Raw genomic sequence first — 21942 nt, 5'->3', positions numbered from 1 at the left:
ATATGGAAATTTTACACTGCTTTTATTAGGCATTAAACTGCAGTGTGGTTTTGAATAGCAGAGTTAGCCACATCATGTTTTCCATATAGGTGCTGAAGGGAAGAAGTTGCATGTGGGGGAAGCAGTTTTGAAGGCCAAAGTTCTGAGATGGCTATGCATGTTGCCTCTTTCCCATTAATGACTTTGTTCTGTTACTGCTTCTACTTAAATGACTTGTTCTAGTGCTGCAGACAACCAAAATTTCTGTAGGAATACTTATTTTTTCCTTTTTTCTCATCTTCTTTCTCCTTTAAAGTACTCAGAATTACCATTGTAAATCACTAGCTGGATGTAGCCAATACAGCAGCAGTCTTCACTCATGCAATTTAAAGCCCCTGGCTACACCAAAGCTAATCTTAGCCTTGAGATCATCTAGTTCCACCCCCCTGCCACGGACATGGACACCTTCCACTAGACCAGGTTGCTCCAAGCCCCATCCAACTTGGCCTTGAACACTTCCAGGAATGGCACAGCCCCAGCTTCTCTGGTCAGCCCGTACCAGCGTCTCACCACCCTTACAGAAATGAGTTTCCCCCTATCTGAGCTAAACCTGCCCCTTTTCTGAAAGACATTAGACTTGCTCTAACAGGTCTATGTCTCTATCAGGCTCCCAGACCTGGATGTAGTACTCCAGGTGGGGTCTTCTTTTGATGCAGCCCAGGATACGTTTGATTTTTCTGGGGTGAAGGGGAAGGTTGTCGGGTCACATTGAGCTCTTCAGTCAGTATTCCTTCCCTTTCCTGATGTATTAGATACCTGTCAGTCACTGGCAATGCAGAAGGTGTCTCTCTAGGCCTGGCTATGATTAACTCCACAATAAGGCAGGTTGCAGCTTTTGTCTCAATGCCAGTGAAAATGAAAGGCAAACCTTACAAGCCTGTTTGTGTCATGTGGGTACAACAAGGATGTGCCTGCCATGAGTTTGCAGATGATTTTTGACACATACCTACAGATATGTCTATCTAGGAAAACATAAAAGCAAAATGTAGATAGCTATGTTTATCCTGTTCTTGCAGCTGTAGCTTCTGATCTTTTTCCATGACATTCCTAAGCACCTCTACTCCTGTCCTTGGGGATCTCACCATTTACTAGCTTGTATAGTCTTCATTACTGATTTTAGCACAATCTTGGTAGCTCTGGATAAACTCCTTTGTAATAATTGCCCCATGCTAATAGTTATAGAGAAATTGGGTGCATTTCAGATATCGCTTTGCAGAAGTGCAGTATGTGGCTGCCTTTTTCTTTTTAGATTTTTGACTTCATTATGAGAATAATATGTTTCTTCCCTCCTGCCACAAAGGTCTGACTCTGAGCAGCTGACTGTCACTCAGTTTGTTCTCCTGAAACAAACAGTGGTGTTTTGAGGTGAGGTTTTTTCAGCACCCAAGGTATTTTTATATGAAGAGTTCAGATACATCCACAGTAGAGTGGCAGAAGTATGGGGTCACCTGATTTGAACACACAGGGACCTGTTTTCAGCCTCAGTGAATAGGCCAATGACCAACAAGCCATCAGGGCATCCTCCTTGACAGGAAGCACCACTGGAGCTTCTGAGGCTGCCCAGGGTTGCACCTGCTTCCTCCCAGTGCCTGAAAACACTGCCAGGAAGGATCTGCTGCCTCTCCACCAGTCCCTAGGGCATTTTTCCTGAGGTCCAGTTTGAATCTGGACAGGAACCTCATGAATGCCTTCACCCTGGCTCTTTCTTCTCAGGAGAGGTGCTGGGACCATACCTGTAGGGGAAGCCACTGCCTGGTCCCTGTCTCCTCAATGTCTGTCCTGCCAGGCCTCCCTCCTGGTCTGCCTTCCCTCTACTTCCCCCTGCACCTGCCTCCCTCCCTTCTCTGTGTGAATGGCCACCATATTGTACTGGCCAGCTGCAGGCATCTGGTGGCCAAACTTTGCTACAGGGACATCTGTCTTGATAGGTCTCTACATGGAGGGGATAGGGTTTGTAATAGGACGCACCTGGAGGACAGTACAGTTGTGTCCTCACAGCTTGCTGCTGACAAATGCATTTCTGTCTCCTCTTTCTCAGGCATTGTGAAGGACTTTGTGTCTTGAGGAGTTTCTCAGTTTCTCAGCCAGCAGCCAAAGGCTTTGCATTATGGTGACATCTCTCCCTAGAATCACATTGAGCTGCTCTGCGGTGTTACTGAGACACACAAGAATGGGTCAAAATGATGTTTCCCTTGTTGCAGTCATGGGCTTTCTTGTGTTAACAGTGCAATTGGAACAAAAGCAGAGCTACAATTTGGACAGCCTGCGTGGGCCTGATAGGAGAGCCAAGCAGCATCCTAGGCAGAGCACCGACTGGGACCTGATGCTGTGTTCCGCTGAGCCTTATTAGAGCTCAGCTTGTGCAGCTGGTGCTGAGGCTGTTCCAGGGGGAGTGGTGTGAGGATTCAGGGTGGGTGCTGATATTGGATGGGAGCAAAAACTTGGGCAGGTCTTCGATCCTGGGGAAGAGAAGTGGCATTGCTAACAAGGGCATAAGGTGCTGGCACATGTGGTGGGAACTTGGAGCAGCAGTCAGGGCTATCTGTGAAAGGCATTATGAGAATTTTAAACTGGATGCTTTAAGCTTTTCTTCTCCCCCTGTTATTTCCCCTAACAGCATTTCACCGAGAGTATGCTCTGCTTTCAGTGGGACTACTGGCAGGGATTGCTTCAGGCAAAACCTAAACCTCACAGCTGAGTTTTTGCATCACGAAGTTCTGCACTTGAACTTGTACATATTAGTGATTATTCCAGGTCTTAAATGTATCGTGGTTACATTACTTCTGCTATGAAGATTATTTAAAAATAACAATATTTTAAATTGGATCCAGTAGCTACTTTCAGTATGCTTCTTTTGAAGGAGATATCTGTATATGTGAATGTCTTCTCTTCTTTGCAATTGATGAAAAGGTTTTTGAGGTGTGAAAACCAGTCTAACTTTAAGATCCTTTTTTTGCAGTGCAAAATATGAGGAAATGTATATTTATTGGTCAATCTTACCTTATCATTCTGCTGGACTGTCCTTGATAATCTCTGCCTGATGTCAATACAAAAAGCTTGTAATTATTGTGTCAGTTTGCCTTTGAAAGCAGGTCTGGATTCAGCACTAAAGACAGAAAGAGTGTGCACATATCACTCCTGACATTTTCTCAGAGGTATTACTGCCTTGCTAGCTCACCTATCAAGCATGGTGAATTGTGTTTCTGCCCATTGATTACTAGCTTTCCTGGGCAACTGAAAGCGTTGCTAGCTATTACCTGACATGATGTAAAATCACTTGAATACTTTGGCAGGTACATTGTGTTAAGGAACCGTATTTTTAAAATGTCCTTATGAGGATTTTATTTATGTCAGTTTGCTTTTATCTTATCCTTGTACTGGTAATATCTGTACTTTAGTATGTATGTATGCATCAATGTGTCTACATCAACCTTCTCCCATATTGTTATGATACGCTGTTTTGAACAGAGCATTCATAAATTATATTGGAAAGAGTTGATTAAGAGAGTGATTTTATTTATCATAGTCACAAATCTTTAAAATCCACAGGGAAGGCTTCTCAGCCAACGACGTGATAATTTTTAATGCCTTTCCTGACCAAGTTTTAGAAATCACACCTTGTCCCTGAACACCCTGAGGATTACGTATCCCCTTGTCAAAAACGGCAAGGTTATTATTCACTCATATAGTGCCAGTAATGTTCAGGGGCTGTAATCATCTTGTAGTGATCCATGTTATTAGATTTCAGTGGTCCGACAACCATTTATCAAATGCCACTTACTATATCAAGAAGGGCAAGCAAATAAACCTGTCCTGTCCTGTCAGCCTCAGCACCAGCACACACGCTTGCTTCCCCGAGCACCTGAGCCATGAAATCCACCAGGGCTATTTCTGATACGTCTCACTTTTAAATAAAAACAGGTATTTCTGGAGAAAGTAATTCGTGTGCCCGTTCATCCGTGCATGGGACCCATTTCATGAGGGACACCTGTGCAGCCAGGCCAGAAATGCCCTTCTCCGGCGGCCCTAGGGGCGGCCGCTGCCCGGCGCTGGTCGCGGAGCAGGGCTCACGCCAGCCCGGCCCGGGGCTCGGCCGGGCCGCCGGGCCCGCGCCGGGCAGCGGAGTAGCCAAGGGCCGGCTGCCCTCTCTTGGCCACCTTCACAACAGCAGCCAAAACCAGGGCTCAAAGCGGCTGGCACTGAAGCGACGTGACCGCTTCGGAAACGGAGAGAGGCTTCGCGTCGTCTCTCCGAATTTAGAGCAATGTTTGTTTCAGTGCAGGCCCAGGAGCTGAAGGTGCTACTCGAAACCCACAGTGCCTCTCTAGTTTGGGTGAGACAAGTGACTCCTTGGTCTCTGCTAGTCCATGCCAACAACAGGGCCAAGGAATCCCGGCGCTGTTCCTTGGGCACTGATAACAGCTGCAAATGAGACAGTCAGGGCTCCTCAGCCTGATCCCATGCGGACTTTCCTCTTTGGCTCCTGCCATTTATCATAGCAGTCTTTTGCCATGGAATTTACATTTTTATGAAACACTGCAGCTATCATTATTTCAGCAGGGTTGCCTTTGGGTGGCAGCTGTGAGGTTGAGGCACACGTGCCTGCATGACAATACTAGAACTTTAGTGAGGCTTAGTGGGGAATGCCATCAAACTTCTAAGGTTATTCACTTCGTCACCCATCAAATTTACCAGTTCAGGAAGTATGGTAGATCAATCTTGTTGAACAAGAAAAGCTTGTTCTGGCACTAAATAGTGGTTTCTCTGCGTATAAAGTAGAACCAGGACCAGGAGTTGGACTTGGATGATTTGTGTGAGTCCCTTCCAACTCAGAATATTCAGATATTCTGAAAATAAATGATCATTGAAACAGTTTTTAACATATGAATAAAAATAGCATGGTTAAGCAAAAAAAAAATTTGATCAACCTTTTAACAGTCAGATAAGAATGCCTGTTAACTAATAAACTGATAGTTTAGTGAAAGAGACTTCATCTACATAGAGTCCTTGCCATCCTACTAAAAGAGAGAATTCTACAAAGGAGCTAAATTATATTTATGTGCTTGATAGACAAACTTAATAATAATCTTTTACTTATGCTGAAGACCATGGTAGCTACTACTTGTAATGGAGCTCAGGTGGTTTATCCCTGCTGAGGATCTAGCCCCAACTTTTTACTTTGTGCTAGATTTCTCAGTGATTTACTTATAAGTAAAAGGGAACATAGAATATAGCAAAACTGGGTCTATGCACTGAAATTGCATCCTGCTGCTGTTCCAGTCAGGTTCTGGGTGTAAGACAAGATTGTTAAGTAGCAAACACCATGCCAGGATTTGAAAGTATGCACTCTATTTCCAGCTATCTTGCTATGTAACTTTAAATATCTCACTAAACCTCTTAACTCATGGAATTGTTATCTGAAAATTGATAACTATCACAGGCATGTCTTTGCATCTGTGAATAAGCTGCGATTTATGAAGCCCCCTTAAATGCCTGGTGGAAAGACACTCTTTGAAGGCTTGTTACTGGTTTGTTGTGTGACATTGACACAGACAGAGCAGCTGCCATTACAAGACTGACAGCCCTTACTGCTGGGATGATGCTGGCATTGGCATGAGTACATTCCATGTTAAATCCTTCTATTTGATGCTCAGAGTTTGGAATAGAGGTAAGCACTTTGTGTCTTTTGAAGAGCTGTGTGAATTTCCTTAGAATCACAGAGCAGAATGATTCAGAACAAGATTCAATGCTAACAGAATGTATATGGATGTAGAGAGGAGAAAGATGGGCCTACAGTGATAAAAGAAATGTTCACAGGTGAATTATCTGAAGCGTCCACTGAAGAGTAGACAGCCATGAATCAGAATCAGCTGCAATGTGCCAGTTTTAATGTGAGAACTCTTGATATCCTTTGAGCTGCAACAGGCATTTAGATCTTGTTGCAACCAATTCTTATTCCTCCTAATTAAAACCAGAATGTATTCAATACTCTAATGCAAAATGCTCATATAAATTACTTGCATTCTTCTACTTGAGTTGACAAGTCAAAACAACCCCACAGGAGAAGGGACTGCAATATGCTCTGACAGCCTATGCACAGTGCTCATTGATAAGATAAACATTTCCTGAGATGCATGATAAAAAACTGATCTTAAAAACCTTAATAGGCAGGACAGAATGTGCAGGCTGCCCGCTCGAGCTACCTATTCATCTTGTATGGAGCTTATAAACAGTGGGTGACATGGTGCTATATTTTCATGTGGTTTTATTATTAGTTAACAAAGCCAGGAACAATATTTGAATAGCAATTCTATGTTTGGAAAGGTAGGCACTTTTAAGGCACAAACAGCTGACACGCCCCAAGGCTATACCTCATTAGTTTGCTTATGTTACCTAGCTATATATCTCTGGGAATGGAGTAGGTGCTTTACATACAAATAAAACATGTGGGTGGAGGAGGAAAGAGGGCTGAGTAATTCACTTTTCTGCCCTGCAGCTTGTGTAATCATGCATGCTATGGCAAAGTGAATGTAAAATACCCTAAGCAAGGCTTGAAACTGGTGTTAGTACAGCCTTGTTGAAGTTGACAAATATCATGGGCAGCTTCTGTGATGGCTTAGACCTGCATTATATTCACTGCTGTGAATGGCTGTAAGGAATCAGGTCTGAGGTCCCAGGCCTTATTTATACATACTAAATAAGCATAGGAAATGGGGGGGGGAATGACCTGAAAGCAAAATATTATTTTGAGTTGTGCAGGTTTCTAGACATGTAAGCAGGTGACTGTAGTCCACTTAGGCAGATAGAAGTCAGCTGGCTGCTCTTGAAGAGTAGGAAAAATAGGTGTCAGAGAAGAATTCCTGTTCCAAGCCAATAATTGACTTTTTTTTTTTTTTTTTAATATATTTCATAAGCAATCTAGATTGGGAATAAAACTTTAGTCAATGTGACAGTGGCATGGGTTAGTACACAATACAAATGCCAGGAAAATGCATGAAAAACCAAATGCAGTTTCTGAGTTAATTAATTGCTCAGCACTGGTAAAGCGATGTAACCATTTATTAAAATAGACAAGGTTTTGTGTGCAAGTCACAGCTGAATTGCCTGCTAATTAAGAAAGAGCTAATACTCATTTAGATAATAGTCTTGTCAATAATTGTGGACAAAAGGAAGAAAAATTTTATTAACTGGAAAAAAAATGGAATTGATGACTTCTGGATGTTGAAATCTGAAAAAAAATTAATGAGCTTGAGAGATATTGATACTAAATGGTACCAGACACTTCCTGTTGAGTGACTATGTTCTATTAGACACCTGCCAGGACACTTTTCTCTTATTATCATCATTATCACTGGCTAGGGTTTTATTGTGTATTTGATAATGTACTTGAGGGAATATTTAAATATAGTGTGTGGGAGTAAAGAGCATGGGAATAAAAATTTGAATGTAGTAGTTTCTTTGTTTACCTACTGATAGAAGTTCCAATTTTCACGATGTGTATAAAGACGCAATTTTTGAAAAATCTATAGACGTCTTATTTCCAAAACTCATTGGAGGGACAGTCCAAGCCACAGATGGATGTTTGGGCTACATCCACAAAAGGTCTTGGGTCTTACAGGACATACCTGATGAAGTGAATGGCTTGCAGAGTGTGATTCATTGTGGCTTTCCTGGGGAGGCATGGTAATCCAAAATGAAATACAGAAAGAGGAGCTCCCAGTAGTAATAGTAAGTGCAGGGACATTCTGAAAACTATCCTTTCAGTGCTGATGGCACCATCCTAGTATGTTTCATACACTCATGAGCCATGACATTGCTTTGTTCTTTCAAAAAATCTTGGCTCTTTCCATTTACATGACCAAGAGTGCTGTCCCTGTCATGACCACATAAAAGGATTATTTAGAGGTTGTGACTGGTCTGGAAAGTGAGATTTGCCCTTCTCAGCCTTCCAAAAATTTATTTTTCAGATTTATGCCTTACAGGCCAAATACATGGGGTTTGCAAGAAGTAGATCTCTGCTTTTCAGGTCAAACAGGCAAATTGCACAACATGAGCCAGATGTCACCTTGATTGCAGGCATCGAACAGAAAACTTCATAGTTCTTTTTCTGACACACTCCTGCCATCTCCTCTGGCAAAGATTTCACTTTCCTCTACACCAGACAAGTTTGTATGCTTTTCTATAGACCCTAGGGGTAAGTAAGCCTTGACATATCTAATCTTAGAGATCTCTAGAGTAAACTTCAGCTTTGGAGTGAATCACTGAGATTTCCTTTATAGACAATAAGGAACAGGACTGTCTTGAACAAAGTCTTATTGTATTGTAAAGCTGCAAAAGCAGCCGCAAAATAGGTTGGATGGGTCCTGCCTAAAAATATGTATTTCTTTCCTTTAGAGAGCTTCAGGTAACTAGCTCAAGATACAGTTCTAGAGAGAAGCATGCATATCGGTGGCATCCATATAAGATAAATCCCTCTCTAGATTTCAAGGACTCCCACATCTAAAAGTCATTGAAGGAGGTAATAGAGGATGAGAAATAGACACTGCTTCCTGTCTCCTACTTCTCTGTCTCTGGCTTCTTTAAAATTTACAGAAATTATATTCAGTTATTATCAGTTGTCCTATTGAGATAACCAGAAAATGAGTTATGTTTTATTACTGACCTTTTTGTAAGGATCAGTCTGGAAGCCTACATATTTTCTATTTTGCTTTTCTAAAAGGGCTCAATGAAGAGAACGAATCATTCTAAGTCAGTTGGAGTTAGATCAAGTTTTTGGGAAAATTTTTATGTGGTTTTCCTATTCCCCTTTTCTGAAGTTCATTCTGATATTGTTTGTGTTTGGAACAAATTCCCCCTTGTAAACTCTGAGTATAGTGTAATCACATAGAAACTGATATTCCTGTAATACTTTCTTTTTTTGCTTCTCCACATCCACTGTTCATCTGCATTCTGAATGTTCTGGGTTTTGGGACTTGTTCCTTGGACCTAGTGAACTCACAGTTAATTGACCTTGACATTGATCAGTGAGATGTGCCCAGTTAATTTGACTCTAAAGCATATTTGAGCTGGCAGGGGTTTTTTTCAGCATTCTTAATGGAAAAATGCAATGATACATTGCAAGATGCTGGATGTCTTGGAAACCCATAACATTTACAAAATAAACATCAAATATAAAGAAATAAACTAGTTGACAGTTGTGTCAAAGAGGAAACTTTGAGCTGATCAAGCCTCACTTCAAATGCTGGAAGATGCTGACTGTATCATCAAAAAGTTATGAATGTGTGTGCTGAAAGAGAGATTTCAGCCCTGCATGCGTATTGCTATATAGCTTTGGGTTGCTTTTCTTCAGGTCTAGGCCAATTTTCAAGAAACAGAAACTGTTCTGTATCCAGGTAATTCTGCCAAAAACCCCTCAAACAAAACCAAAATAACTCTTGTGCCTAATTCAGTCTGGACTTTTTGGAAAACAGTTTTAATTTTCAAGTCCTTTGTGATGAAAACCCATGTAATCACCTGTCATCAATGTCCATGTAACAAAATACATTATTATGGAGATATCATAGCAATCTATAGATGTATCATGGATAGTCTGTTGGTGGGAAGTCATTATGTCAAGCTCATTCTAATAAACACTCATTTACTTGGGTTTTGTTTGTGGTTCTCAAGCTGAGAAATGCAATTTAGCGGGATGGTTTATTTTGCAACTTAATGCTAAATCAGGAGGGAGAGGCCTTTCTTGGCAAGGATTTCAAACACTTCTGAACCCAGAGATGAAGTCTGCTTGCCTCTGACTGTACTTAATGATTTTTGATTACTAGTGCTGATAAATATAAGGGCTTAACTAATGGCCATAGAGTGAAGATAAAAGTGATAATTTGCTCAAGGGGCTTAACACTGACATTTTGAAAAGAGAATCCTTGGAATAAATTCCAAGCCATATACTCATGTCAGGGCCGTCTACTGCTATTTACTATAGCTTCAAAACTCCACCTCTTTACATCACAGAATCATCAGTGTTGAAAGAGACCTTCAAAACTATCTTGCCCAGCTGTTGACCCAGCACCACCGTAACCACCCCTGAACAATATCCCCAAGTGCCACATCCAGATGCCTCTTTGAAAACTTCCAGAGACAGTGACTCCACCACCTCCCTGGGCAACTAGTTTCAATGCCTAAGCCCTATCAATGGAAAAAAATAAAATATAGTATCTAATCTGAACCTCCCCTAAGCACAATTTAAGGCTATTTCTTCTTATCCCTTCACTTGATACGTGTCAGAAGAGACTGACTGCCACCTTTCTGCAATGTCTTTTCAGGTGGCTATAGAGAGAATATAAAGTCTGTCCTGAGCCTCCTCTTCTCCAGTCTAAACACCCCCATCTCCCTCAGCTGCTCCTCACAGGGTCCTGTTCTGGACCCTTCCCCAGCTCTGTTGCCCTTCTCTGGACATGCTCCATCCCCTCAGTGTCTCTCTTGGCATGAGGGGCCCAGAACTGAACACAGCATTCAAGGTGTGGCCTCACCAGTGCTGAGTGCAGGGGGACAATCCCTGCCCTGGTCCTGCTGGCCACACTATTGCTGACACAGGCCAGGGTGCCATTGGCTTTCTTGGCCACCTGAGCACACACTGCTTCGTGTCCAGCTGCTGTTGACCAGCACCCCCAGGTCCTTTTCCACCAGGTAGCTTTCCAGCCACCATGCCCCCTGCAGAGCTGCAGGGGGTTGTTGTTACCAAATATTTTAATAAGTTTTGTCTTGAACAGTATAGAGGATCTATGTAAACATTGTTGTTCATATTTATAAAAAGACATCCAAGACATTGCTAGTGGGAATGTATTATCCAAATATGGGAAGAATTGAATTGATAATGATATTATTGTTCATTGTATAGATTATCAGGCATAGGTTTACTAAGACTGTGGGGACACAGTCCAAGCTCATGAATTGTCCATTGGATTAGAAATCCTAATATTCAGGTCTCTTTTGTTTTCCTGTATTTGATTACATTTAGGTTAAATGTGGAAGTTCTTTCAGTCTTGTTAGGTATTTTTATAGAGTGCATGCAATCAAGTCTAGTAAAACTAATGGCCCCATAAAGTCTGTGACCAAATATTCTGAAATTTTCTTTTCTCCAATGCAATTCTTTCACAGTTTATTTGGCGTGAGAACAAAACTTTACTAGGTGCTTGAGATTCACTTGGTCTCTGCCTCAACCTTTGTATCTTATCAGGTTCATCAAAGCTTTTAGGAGATACAGAAGCTTTTTGATGAAAAGCAGATTAGGACTGCAGGATGATACTGAATTTTGATTTTTTTTTTGTTTGTTTGTTTGTTTGTTTGTTTTTTAGCAATCCTGAAGTTTTTTTTTTAAAGTAAAGTACAGTGACTTTTAACAGAAAAATGTGATTGTAGACAGCTTAAAGTAGAGTATCTAGACAGGAAAAAGTATATTTCTTTTCATTTCCCCAAGCTCTTAAAAGCATCTGGTAGCTGATGCACCTTGCATTCTAGTGGGGAAATAGAAGTTCAGTGTTAAACTGGAAATGTCATGCAAGTGTCAAATTCATTCTCTTTCCCTCCCTTTCACTGCTAAGTTAAAAATAAAGACAAAAAAAATGCCAAACAATTCTCTCTCTCCTTCTAAATCAGCTTGGTGTTTGTTGTTCCAAACAGGCTTATTTTCCAGCTTTGCCTGGCTGGTTGGTAGGCTAGTAAAGAGATGAAGGATGTTTTAAAAAATGACTTCTGCAGAGTGATACTCAAGGAGAAATCACTGAAAATTTATTTTAGGCTATTTAGGCCTATTGGATTACTGAACTTCTTTCTTTTCAGTTCAGGTATTTGTACAGCTCTTTCTTAGAGGCCATTTGACAACAGTTTAGGGATGTCTGCCAGGGTCACCTCACTCCACTTTCACATTCGTCCTAGCAGCTTCACCATCCCCCTGTATCGTACTGCAGCTCAAATCTCCATGTAGACTCCCCATAACTGCCTGTCTCTCACCTTTATCCCTTCAGGCTTTGTCTGGTCAACAAAGCTCCTCCCTGCTATTTCACTGCTGGCTCTTCCTATTTTATCTTCTGGTCGTCCAAATCCCTAGACAGTGAATCAGAGTTCTAAAGGGGAAGTGAAATGCAAAAATAGGGTGCCTAGTTAGTTGATGCTTTTGGGAAAGGCTCCAGCCCCATCAGAGGGTGTTTTTGGGAAGTCTCACCATGGAAAATATGCAGGAGTTGGGTGCTTCATGTCTGTCCAATACATTTGATTCCGGTCTGAAACAGGAACCTGGCTGGCATTCAACCTCTTCTCTCCCCCCCTCCTCCTCTTGCTGCCAAATGCAGTCTTCTTCTTTCTTGAAAGCTACTGATCATCCTCCTTTAGTCCAATGGCCTTCAGGAAAACAGTGAATTTCAGACATGTGGTCTGAGAAACTCCTTTATTTTCTCTTCAATTTCTGCACTGACTGCAGGAGGGCAACAAAACAACTGCACTTCTCTTTTTCAAACAAGGCACCTAGCTGGCAGTGCCTTAAACACAACCTTTTAGAGAAAGATGCCCAAAGCATAATAAACAGGCTGAAATTATAAATCCGTTGCTGTCACAGAGCTTACAAGTTCTTAGTTGACTTGCCTGTGCATAGCTGGTTGTTTTCTTTCTGCCTAGCAGCATGTAATTAAAATATTCATATGCAGCTTGCAGCCCATTTAGGGCTGAATGCTGCTAGATGCTGAGCATAATTTGAATAGTGCTGAGAGATTTCAGCTGCCAAGGAAGAGAGAGAAAGCTCAAAGTAGTCTGAGTTGGCCAGCATCTGGCAGACTGCCTTAACATTGATTTGTTCTTATGTTAGGATAAAACTGGCAAGGAACAGGAAAGCAGTTTAGGGCTCAATTAACAAACAGCCTTTAAAAATGTATTTCACTTTCTGCCTTAGGCTTTGCCTTAGGGCTAGCCCTGTTCACAGAGCTAAGACTAAAAGAGAAAATCTGCTTATATACATAATATCCTGTAAACAGTTATCCCCTGTATAATAAGGGTAATTCAAAACATCTCAATGTCACAGACACCCTGGTACAGGAATCAATCAGGCTGTTATTAGGTCAAATTATTCAGTAGAATAGCTATGATTGATTTGGAAAAGGTTTGTTTGTTTGTTTGTTTGTTTAAATTTTCATAGTGTTTGAACTGGAAAAAATAAAATAGTGTATTTTGAATTTAGGCATAAAGTAGGCTGGGCTGAAGAAGTTATATGGCACAAGGAGACTATTGCTTTATCCTGGTCATGGAGAATACTGTGGTGGAAAAAGTAAAGTTGGGACAATGCTGTTGGGTCATATTACATTTGATAAATATATTAATTACAGCAGTGGCTACTTTGCTGTTGCATTTCACAAAGGTGCAGAGGACCTATGCTGTAACTGGGGGTAGTTTTGATTAAGTCACTTGTGTGTTCTTACAAAGGCTTATGTTATGGCAAAGAAGAATGGTTTTTTGGAGAAGTGTTTTTGGAAAAGCAGTGGAAGTCATCTCTGCAGAATGACTATGACTGGTATCATGGTACTGTGATCCTCCTTCTAGGAGCTACTGCCGGGAGAGAGGATGCCTCACTACTGCTCTCCCTAGCTGCAAGTCATCTAGGAGATTGGGGATTCGAAATTCTTCAATGCATTACTATCATTTTACTCCTCCAATGGAGTCAACAACCATACCATCCTTGGCTGAATTTTCTGAGGTTTTGCAGAGGTCTTCATGTAGAAATTAAAAGCTAAATCAATAAAATGGCAAGACAAATATCCATCTGCTTTTTCTCATTAAGTTTGTTTTTGGTTATCTGACTTTATGAGACCTTTTTGCCTCTCCTTCCATTCAAGGCAAATTCAGGTGGTATCAAGGGAGAATAATTCCTTCTAGAGCAAAGCAATTCACTGTTAGTCTATATTCTGTTTGTTTATACAGTTTCCCTAAATTGTTATGCCAGTACTAATAAAGAGATCTATGTCATCCTTCTATGTATTTGTTTTTCATTTTGGAGAGTAGAGAAAGAGTGTGTCTGATCACACACTTCCTTTGTTCCCTTTGGAGAAAGGCGCAGAGTAATATTTCTAAATTAAGCTGATTCAAGGTTTATTAGCGCTGTAAAAAATGTGATTTTGCTGCCCAAAAGATTGAGCTTGGGCTGGCTTATGTTCTGGGAAAGAAAGCGATAGCAGAAAGGATATGGGAGAAGATGTTGCACAGTGAGATAATGAGCTTTGGAGGGCCAGGCTTGCTGGTTTTGCTTCTGCATGAGGAACAGGATGCAGGGCCGACCTTTGGGAAGGAGGCATACCACCTCTTTTCTTTAGCAAGAGAAGCCACAAGAACCAGCCCTCAGGGGTTTATACAGGCACCATAATTCTGAGCAACTCAGCCAATTGGCCTCAAAGAAACACAACAATATCGTTGCATTGTCTCTTTCCTAATGGGAACTCTCTGCTGAACTTACACAAAAAGCACTGCATGGGATGTAGACTGAGGAATGACAGATGCTGCACTGCTGTTCTCTGTTCACTGTGTTCAGATCTGTAACAAGGAGATGATCCAAGGGTGATGGTAAGAGAAGAAAAAATTCAACTAGCCTATGAGAAAATATATTTGGGTTTGGGTTTTTTTTGTGTTTTGTTTTAATTTCATTTCAGCTGCAAAAGTTGAGGCTCGAAAATAAGGATGATATGCTATTTTTGTAAGTCTGAAGAATCCCTTTGAAAGTTAATTTATCCAAAGCTTGTAAATTACACACCTTTTTCATGAAAAGTTGAATAATGGCCATAAACAAGTACAGGATTTCCTAATTGTATCCAAGTGATAGTAGGTATGTAAAATGCTTTAATAAATAGCATCAGTAACTAGTTCTTAAAATTAACTTCTTTTGCAATCAGACAGTGCTTTTTTATATTCATTCTTGATAGGGAATTGAAACTACTGTTTTTATCTACATTATGTAAATTCAGTTTTGCAAAGGAGGTTTAATTTTATTTTTTGAAGGCATTTGATATGAAAAAATAATGGAGTATTTAAAATTTCCCCTTGAAAAGCCATTCAGATTTTAAAGAGCAGTCACTATTAAATATTACACTTGGTTAAAGATGGATAGTAGTTTTTCATCTTTGCTGAGATTGGATTTTTCCCTGCAGTCCAGAATACTTGAGTGCTTTGTCTTTTGTGAGGGTGAAGTCCTTTATTTTTTACTATGATATATTTTAATGTGGCACCTGTTGCTGTTCTTGAAAGTCTTGGAAAACTTATTCACAATCTAGTTGTAAACAGAGATCAAACAACAGGGGTATTGTCTAATTTTTTTTTTCAGATCTGTTTCATTGCTTACCCCTATCATTTCATATCTTAAGATGACAGGGCATTAAATTGTCTACCAGTTTTTTGGTGTGGTACCTGGTAGACCTGAATTGAAGTGGAATCCCTCAGTATTATATTCATCATAATTAGCCATTCGTGTTGCATCAGCAGCAACAAGTCTTCTGAGCAACTTTCAAGCACTTCTGTCTCTTGCAGCTCTTTCAGTCATAGACTGACTATCTTATATTTTGTTAATCAGGTTAACATCTCTGTGTTGCATATCTTTATCTGTAATGCCTTTTTCAGCTCTGCCTGTACAATCCATTCCTTTAATTTATCTTCCTTTTTTCTGCCTTTCTATTCTGCTCTATTTATCTCTTCTCAAATAAATAGTTCACAACTTTTTGTGGTATATTCCACAGAGTCCCAGCTGACAGTTTGTGTTTGGCATAAATGAGTGGACCTTGTGCAATTGAAAAAAATCCCAACTGGGTTTAGGTGGAGTTGCTTGTGGTATAGATAAAGATGAAACTGGTTTGTTAGGTCTTAAAATTCAGAGCAGAATAAGGAAAGGAGTGGATAAAAAGGAAATCTTGGTATTTTGAAAAACTTCCAGCTAGTTATTTAGTACCTTGATATTTCCAAATACTGTCTTATTTATAAACCAGAACTGCAAAGATGCTTGCAAATGAGTGAGGCTCATAAAGAAAAGAATCATTACGACATTTCAGCTCCTCAAGAAATGATGTCTGCTGAGTGTGTAAAGATGAACTAACAGTTAGAAAGCACAGTTTGTAATCATAGCCTGTGATTATTTTCTACCTGTACCCCAAATTGCTTGTAATTCACTTAATTTCTCCCTTTCTCAGTGGCTATAGCAATACAACCTTGAAAATTAAATTATAAAGCACAATTTTGTTTCTCTTGAAAAAGAGTGTAGTATCTATTTGTTGAGAATCAGTTTAGACTGAAAGTACTTTTTTTCCTCTTCCTTTCTTTTTCTCCTTCCCATAAAAAAATATTAGCACTCCTGACCCCTCTTCCATCTTCCTCATGTTCTAGTTACTTGTCAGTATATAAATTCTTGGGTATGGCAATATTTCATGCACTATCTTCAGCTTCTCTGTAATTCTGTCCTGTCATTTAAGTCCAGTCCTGTGTTCCTAATGTCAAACTAGTTTTTTTCAGTATGACTAGCAAGGTAGCATATGTTTCCACGTTGAGTCCCACTGCCAGTTCTGGAGGTATCTCTCATTAATCAAGAATCACTTTGTCATAGTGCAGCTAAAGTTGTCACCAAACTTTAAGTACAAAGTTTGAATAATAATGACTCCTCTTTTGTTAAATTGAGTTAACACAGCTGAATAGCTTCCCTGATGGTTTATTATATTAGTCTTTTAGAACATTGACTGATTTGTTTTTATTACCATGAAAGCTTTTGTCTTATGAAAATTACTTGGGACCACAGGTCAATGTTTTTCATGTCACATCTCTATAAATAGTACATTGCTTTATTATACTTTGTATTCTCCTCTGCAACCTGTACGTCACTTAAATTTATTTGTCATGATACTACTGCCAGGCTGCCATTAAATTGTTAAAGTATATTCAGGAAATGTTGTTGCAGTAACCTTTAGAGGAAGACATATGGAAATGGACTATATCTGTTAATTAACATTTCGAACTGCAAACCTTCCACAGTATAAGGCCTGGTATGAATCACTACACACGAGCAGAATACTTAGAGGGGTGATGATCATGTTTTTCCTGAGACAACAGATCCTTCAAGTTCAAATTGCTTGTCTGTCTGTTTAAACTAGGAGACTAAACTGTTACAGAACAAAAATGAAGTCTAGAGAAAGATCAAAATATGTCTCTCTTCTGTCCATTCACACCAGTATCAAAAATAAAATGGCCTGTGATTCTTGTCTGTCTCAACAACGTTTAAATTTGCAGCTCACAGAAGGAAAACAGAGAGCATAAGGAATGCATAAGAAAGAAGAGAACCCATGGGAGAAGCTGGTGAGGTGTTTCAGGTTAAGCTGAACCAGGGATCCCAGGTCTTGGATACATCACACTCCCCACTAGAGAAGGCGCTGACAGAGACATTCCTATCTCTGAGCTAACGTGCTGTGGTGCTTCCAGGACATGTCCTGGGAATAAAAAATTGGAATGCATGCAGATAAAATGCAGCTGGGGAGGATTGAGCTTTCCTGTTTTAGACACTGTGATCTCTAACAAAATTGGTGTGTTAAGGGGTATTTAGAACATTAATTGTTCATACTTCAGGGCTGGTCAGAATTCCTGAACCTGGAGTTCTTAATGCTGATCCCATAGTAATATAAATACCTGAAGATGGCATAATTCAGCACTGTTGAAGAAAGAGGCTCGCTACTTTTCTGCTTGTTAAAGTTTCAACTACATTGATTCCCTGACATGGTTTGGTGTGGGGTTGCATAAATCCCTGTGGCATCATAAACTAGCACAGGAACGTGCTGGATTTTTGAAGATGGCAGAAACAGGGAGCTGTGTGCATCAAAGGAGGTTTGGAGTTGCAGTGGGAGCAGTAGTCCCAACAGGCAGCTGCTGACAACATGGAATAGGGACAAAAGTAAAGTGAGGTTGAAGCAGGACATGTGCTTGTAGCCCATGCAATATGCTTAGGTGAAAACATACATGGATAAGTGTGAAATGTGTGAAAAGCAAAATGACAGACAATGGAAGGAAATCCACAGGCTAGAGAAGACAGAATTGTTTGCTCTGAAAAGAATTATGTTATCCATCAAATCTGGCAGAAACCTTCACTTTTTCCAGGTTTGAGCTACCTGACCTCACTGCATGTAAATCAAGAGCTGCACAACAATCTGAGCCTAAAAAATGAAAGGGGTGAATTGAATACGAACTTTTTTTCCTTGGACATTAAGGTACCTGGAGGAAATTGAAAATTTGTGGTGAACTCAGACAAAAGACTGATGGCTAAATCGATTTTTTTGTACTTTCCCAAGCATTAGATTTCATAGAAGGCACTGTGAATTCTGTTGGGTACATGTGACTAGGCTATGTGGCATGTGAGTATGCTCACAGCACCTCTCCAAGTATTAGCTTGTTTTCATTCTTTTGGGTTATTGCCTGGCAAAAACCATTTAAAAAAAAACAGGTTGCAGGAACTCTATAATCAAGCTTAAAATATTCAGAGAATGTAGCTGTGGAATTTCATATTTGAGAGGAAATACTATTTAAAAAGCAGGAATATAGGATGCCAATATAATTATTGTTTCCGCTGTTCCATTGTTCACTGTTGTCTCACTAGGTGCAAACCAAAACAGAAGCTTTGGAAAGAATTGCAGTGTATCTTTCATGCAGGTTACTTCTCACTACAGTGTATTTCAGCACCCAAAATTACACTTCTGGAAAGGTTCTTCCTATTTAATCTGCTGCTTTCATTAGAGTTATTCTTTTTCATTACTGCTTATAAACGTAGGGCTAACCAGGAAGTCTGACAATTTCTTGCTTATCTCAAAGCAGTTTCTCTATGTGGATGACCACATTTTTCTTTAATTTTGGGGTAGCAGTAAACCTCTAACTTGTTTAAGTATTTGAAGTTTTCACTTGGCTTGGATGAAATAAAACCCATTGTAACACAGACATAGAAAAAGAGAAATTGCTTTAAGGAATATTCCAATGCAGTTCACTAACCATTAAGTATTGTTCTACTTTTCTGAGCTTAAATCTCTACTGACATGAATCTTTTATATCCTGCAGTGCAAGTTGTACTACTTGGATAACTAATAGAGTTAAAGCAGTGCTTTCATTAGACCTGAGAAAGTTTGAAATTGGTTGTGATTGTTGAGCAATTGAATCTCCACTTTGTGGCAGTGGAAAGTTTTTTATGTTTTAACAAACAAATATTGTTGAATGTATTCCTGAACTTGATTTTAGCCATCATTGGTTTAAAAAAAAAAAAAGTAATTTGAAATGTGTTTTTGAGACAGCAATTTGAAGGTATATTTTCTGTGTAGTAGTACGTGTTGGTTCCTCTCTTTATCTGTGACTTTTAATTTGAGTTTATTAGCATGGAAATTAGAATGAATGATGTTAAATAAGATGAGCAGACAATGACAGAAGAATAAGTGGGAACTGTGACAGTCACAGAGGCAGTTCTAACAAAACCATGGCCAAATGTTTTCTACATATATATAATACTGTGCCAAATTTAGCAACTGTTTATGGAAATTATGTATACTGAAATATGACATGGTTTACCTGGAATAGGACAAACCAAAACTGTTGAACATTTTATTTATTTAAAAAACATACTTCCTAAAACAAATCACATTTTTCCCCAAAATGAGTCCAAAAGATATGTATTTATTTTGCTTGGAACTCCAGGTTGGTACTTCGATGAACTTCATAAGATTTCTGCTGTTCTACTTCCTGAGTTTTTTATGGTCCCTATTATTTTTGGGTTGTGGCTTGGTATCTGTTGTAGCCATCATTTCCCTAAAATGGACCTGTGTTAGCCTTGTTTCTACTCATTAGGGCTCCCCTCTGAGTACTGCAGTTTCTGCCAGGTAATAGGCAGTAACCTCCCAGTCGTGTTGGACACCTCTGTGGACAACCAAAGGAGCCCCTCACACTGAGAGTGTCCAGGCTGTAGCAGCTCCTGGACTACTGCTCCCCTGCTGATGATTGCCCCTCTTCTTTGCAGAAGCACAAAGGTCCAGGAGCAGGTTTTGCCTGTGAAGAAAAAGGCAAAAAAGGCATTTAACCTTTTCACTGCTAGTTCTTCTCTTCAGCACACCTATGTTTTCACTGTTCATCCTTTTGCAGGCATCCTTTTGAAGACTTGTAGAATCCCTCTTTGTGAAATCTTTGAGCATCAGATGGCTTTGTCTTCCTTGATTTTGTCCCAAAATATTAAATTGTAATTGTTTTGCTCCCTTTCTTGCTTAAATTCCTTGTACATTCACATTTTGCATTTTGTGACCATCAGGCTTCCTAAGCCAGTGACATCAGGCTTCCTAATCCAGTGTCATCAGTGACATTCCTAAGCCAGCTAACACTTTCCTTTTTATCTGTTTTTGAGAGGAAGTTTTGCCTGTTGAAAATATTCTTTAAATAACATCTTGTGTAGTATTTTTCTCATAAATGGATAGATTGGAAAAGAGGAAACAGTCTGAAAAAGAAAATATCAGTATAAACAATATGTTTGACAGAATCATAATAAAATGCAAAAGTTATTAACAGAAATTGTAGGGCTACAGTCTTTAGCAAAAAATGTTTTACTGCTGTTGATAAAATGAATTATTTTTCCTTGGACAGTTTGTAATTAACCTCTTTTCTCCCCACTATCCATAGGGAATGAATACTGTGTACCCAGACAGCAATAAACCTTCAGCTGCTGACCACTGACAGAAATCTATAGACTACCAGTTTGGGAAACCTCAGCTTTAAACTCTAAATGATTCAACATTTGTGTAAGTCAGACACGTTCTGCTATTATGTAACCAAATAATTTTATATCCATGTTCATTGTAATGCTAAGAGCTTCAGACAGTGTATGAACTGTTTACTCTTGCAAATTGTCTCTCTAATAATTAGGTGATAAAATTGAAAGTGCTTGTGAACTCTAGATATGTCCTTAAAATGTGCAGGAAAAGCTGTGTGCTGTTTGCAGGCTGTTAGAGAAATCCTTGCTACATTTTGTAGTACTTACATGGTTTGGGTTGGGGTTTTTTTGTATGAAATTTCAGCTTAAAACAATATTACTAAACAACTAAGGTCTGATTATATGATATTTAAGGCAAGGCTCAGATATTGTTGTTTAATAATGCAAATGACATGTAGAATGTACAGAGCTGACAAACACTCAGAATGTTTTTTTTTCCCCTTAACCAAGTGGACTATTTCAGGCAAAGACAAATATTGGAGTTTACATTTTTACTTCCTCTGTTGCTCTGTCCTTTTTTACTTTACAATGAGAGCTACTATGGAAATGCAAAAGTATTACAAGGGGGGACAATTTTGACTAATATAGGTTGAAGTGTTTTATGAATGTAAACTGAAACACAAGCTGTAGAGAAATCACTTAAGTCACTGCTGAGATGCATTCATCTCTGGTAGTGCATAAAAGTTAATTAACAGTGCAGTGAACTGGAGGCAATTTAGAGAGAAACATTATTAGATGAGGATGTACAAAAAGAATGTCTACTGGCTAAGGATAGATGAATATCTACTAATGTCTGTAAGTGACCTTGACAGCTAGGAGGAACAGTCTGACTGGAGATGTTCCTTGGGGTGCTCTCTCTGTGGGAGTGATAGGATAAAAGAACAGGTGATCAGGTTGTGATGTGAAAGACACACACACACAAGCCTTTTCTATCCTAGTTTCTGGCAGCTATTGAGGCTGCATCCATATAGGCCCTATATGCAGAAAATATTTTTACTAATTGAGCACACTCATACAGGGCCACCTAATGTAAATTGCAGTTTTCTATTGTATATATAGCAACTGAAAGTGGAGAACAGCAAAAGCCACTGAGGAGTGGATACTGAATTCCAAACTTGGAT

The 21942-nt window shown here is 39.6% G+C and overlaps 1 protein-coding gene across 6 annotated transcripts in view; it reads left to right on the top strand.

The window, feature by feature from the left end:
• Positions 1-21942, top strand: part of LOC128789538 (protein TUNAR) — a 161809-nt gene that overhangs the window by 77651 nt on the left and 62216 nt on the right. For 4 of the 6 annotated variants that reach the window (XM_053945639.1, XM_053945638.1, XM_053945644.1 and 1 more), the window contains one exon: positions 20731-20849. The gene's annotated coding sequence lies outside the window, so the exon portion shown is untranslated. Of the gene's footprint in view, positions 1-4239; positions 4373-5602; positions 5708-20730; positions 20850-21942 lie in introns of those variants that run through there. The other 2 variants (XM_053945642.1, XM_053945641.1) reach the window with 2 other exon arrangements.

The sequence above is a fragment of the Vidua chalybeata genome, chromosome 6 (genome assembly GCF_026979565.1).
Source record: "Vidua chalybeata isolate OUT-0048 chromosome 6, bVidCha1 merged haplotype, whole genome shotgun sequence".
Classification (NCBI taxonomy): domain Eukaryota; kingdom Metazoa; phylum Chordata; class Aves; order Passeriformes; family Viduidae; genus Vidua; species Vidua chalybeata.
This window is presented reverse-complemented; position numbering and strand designations above follow the sequence as displayed.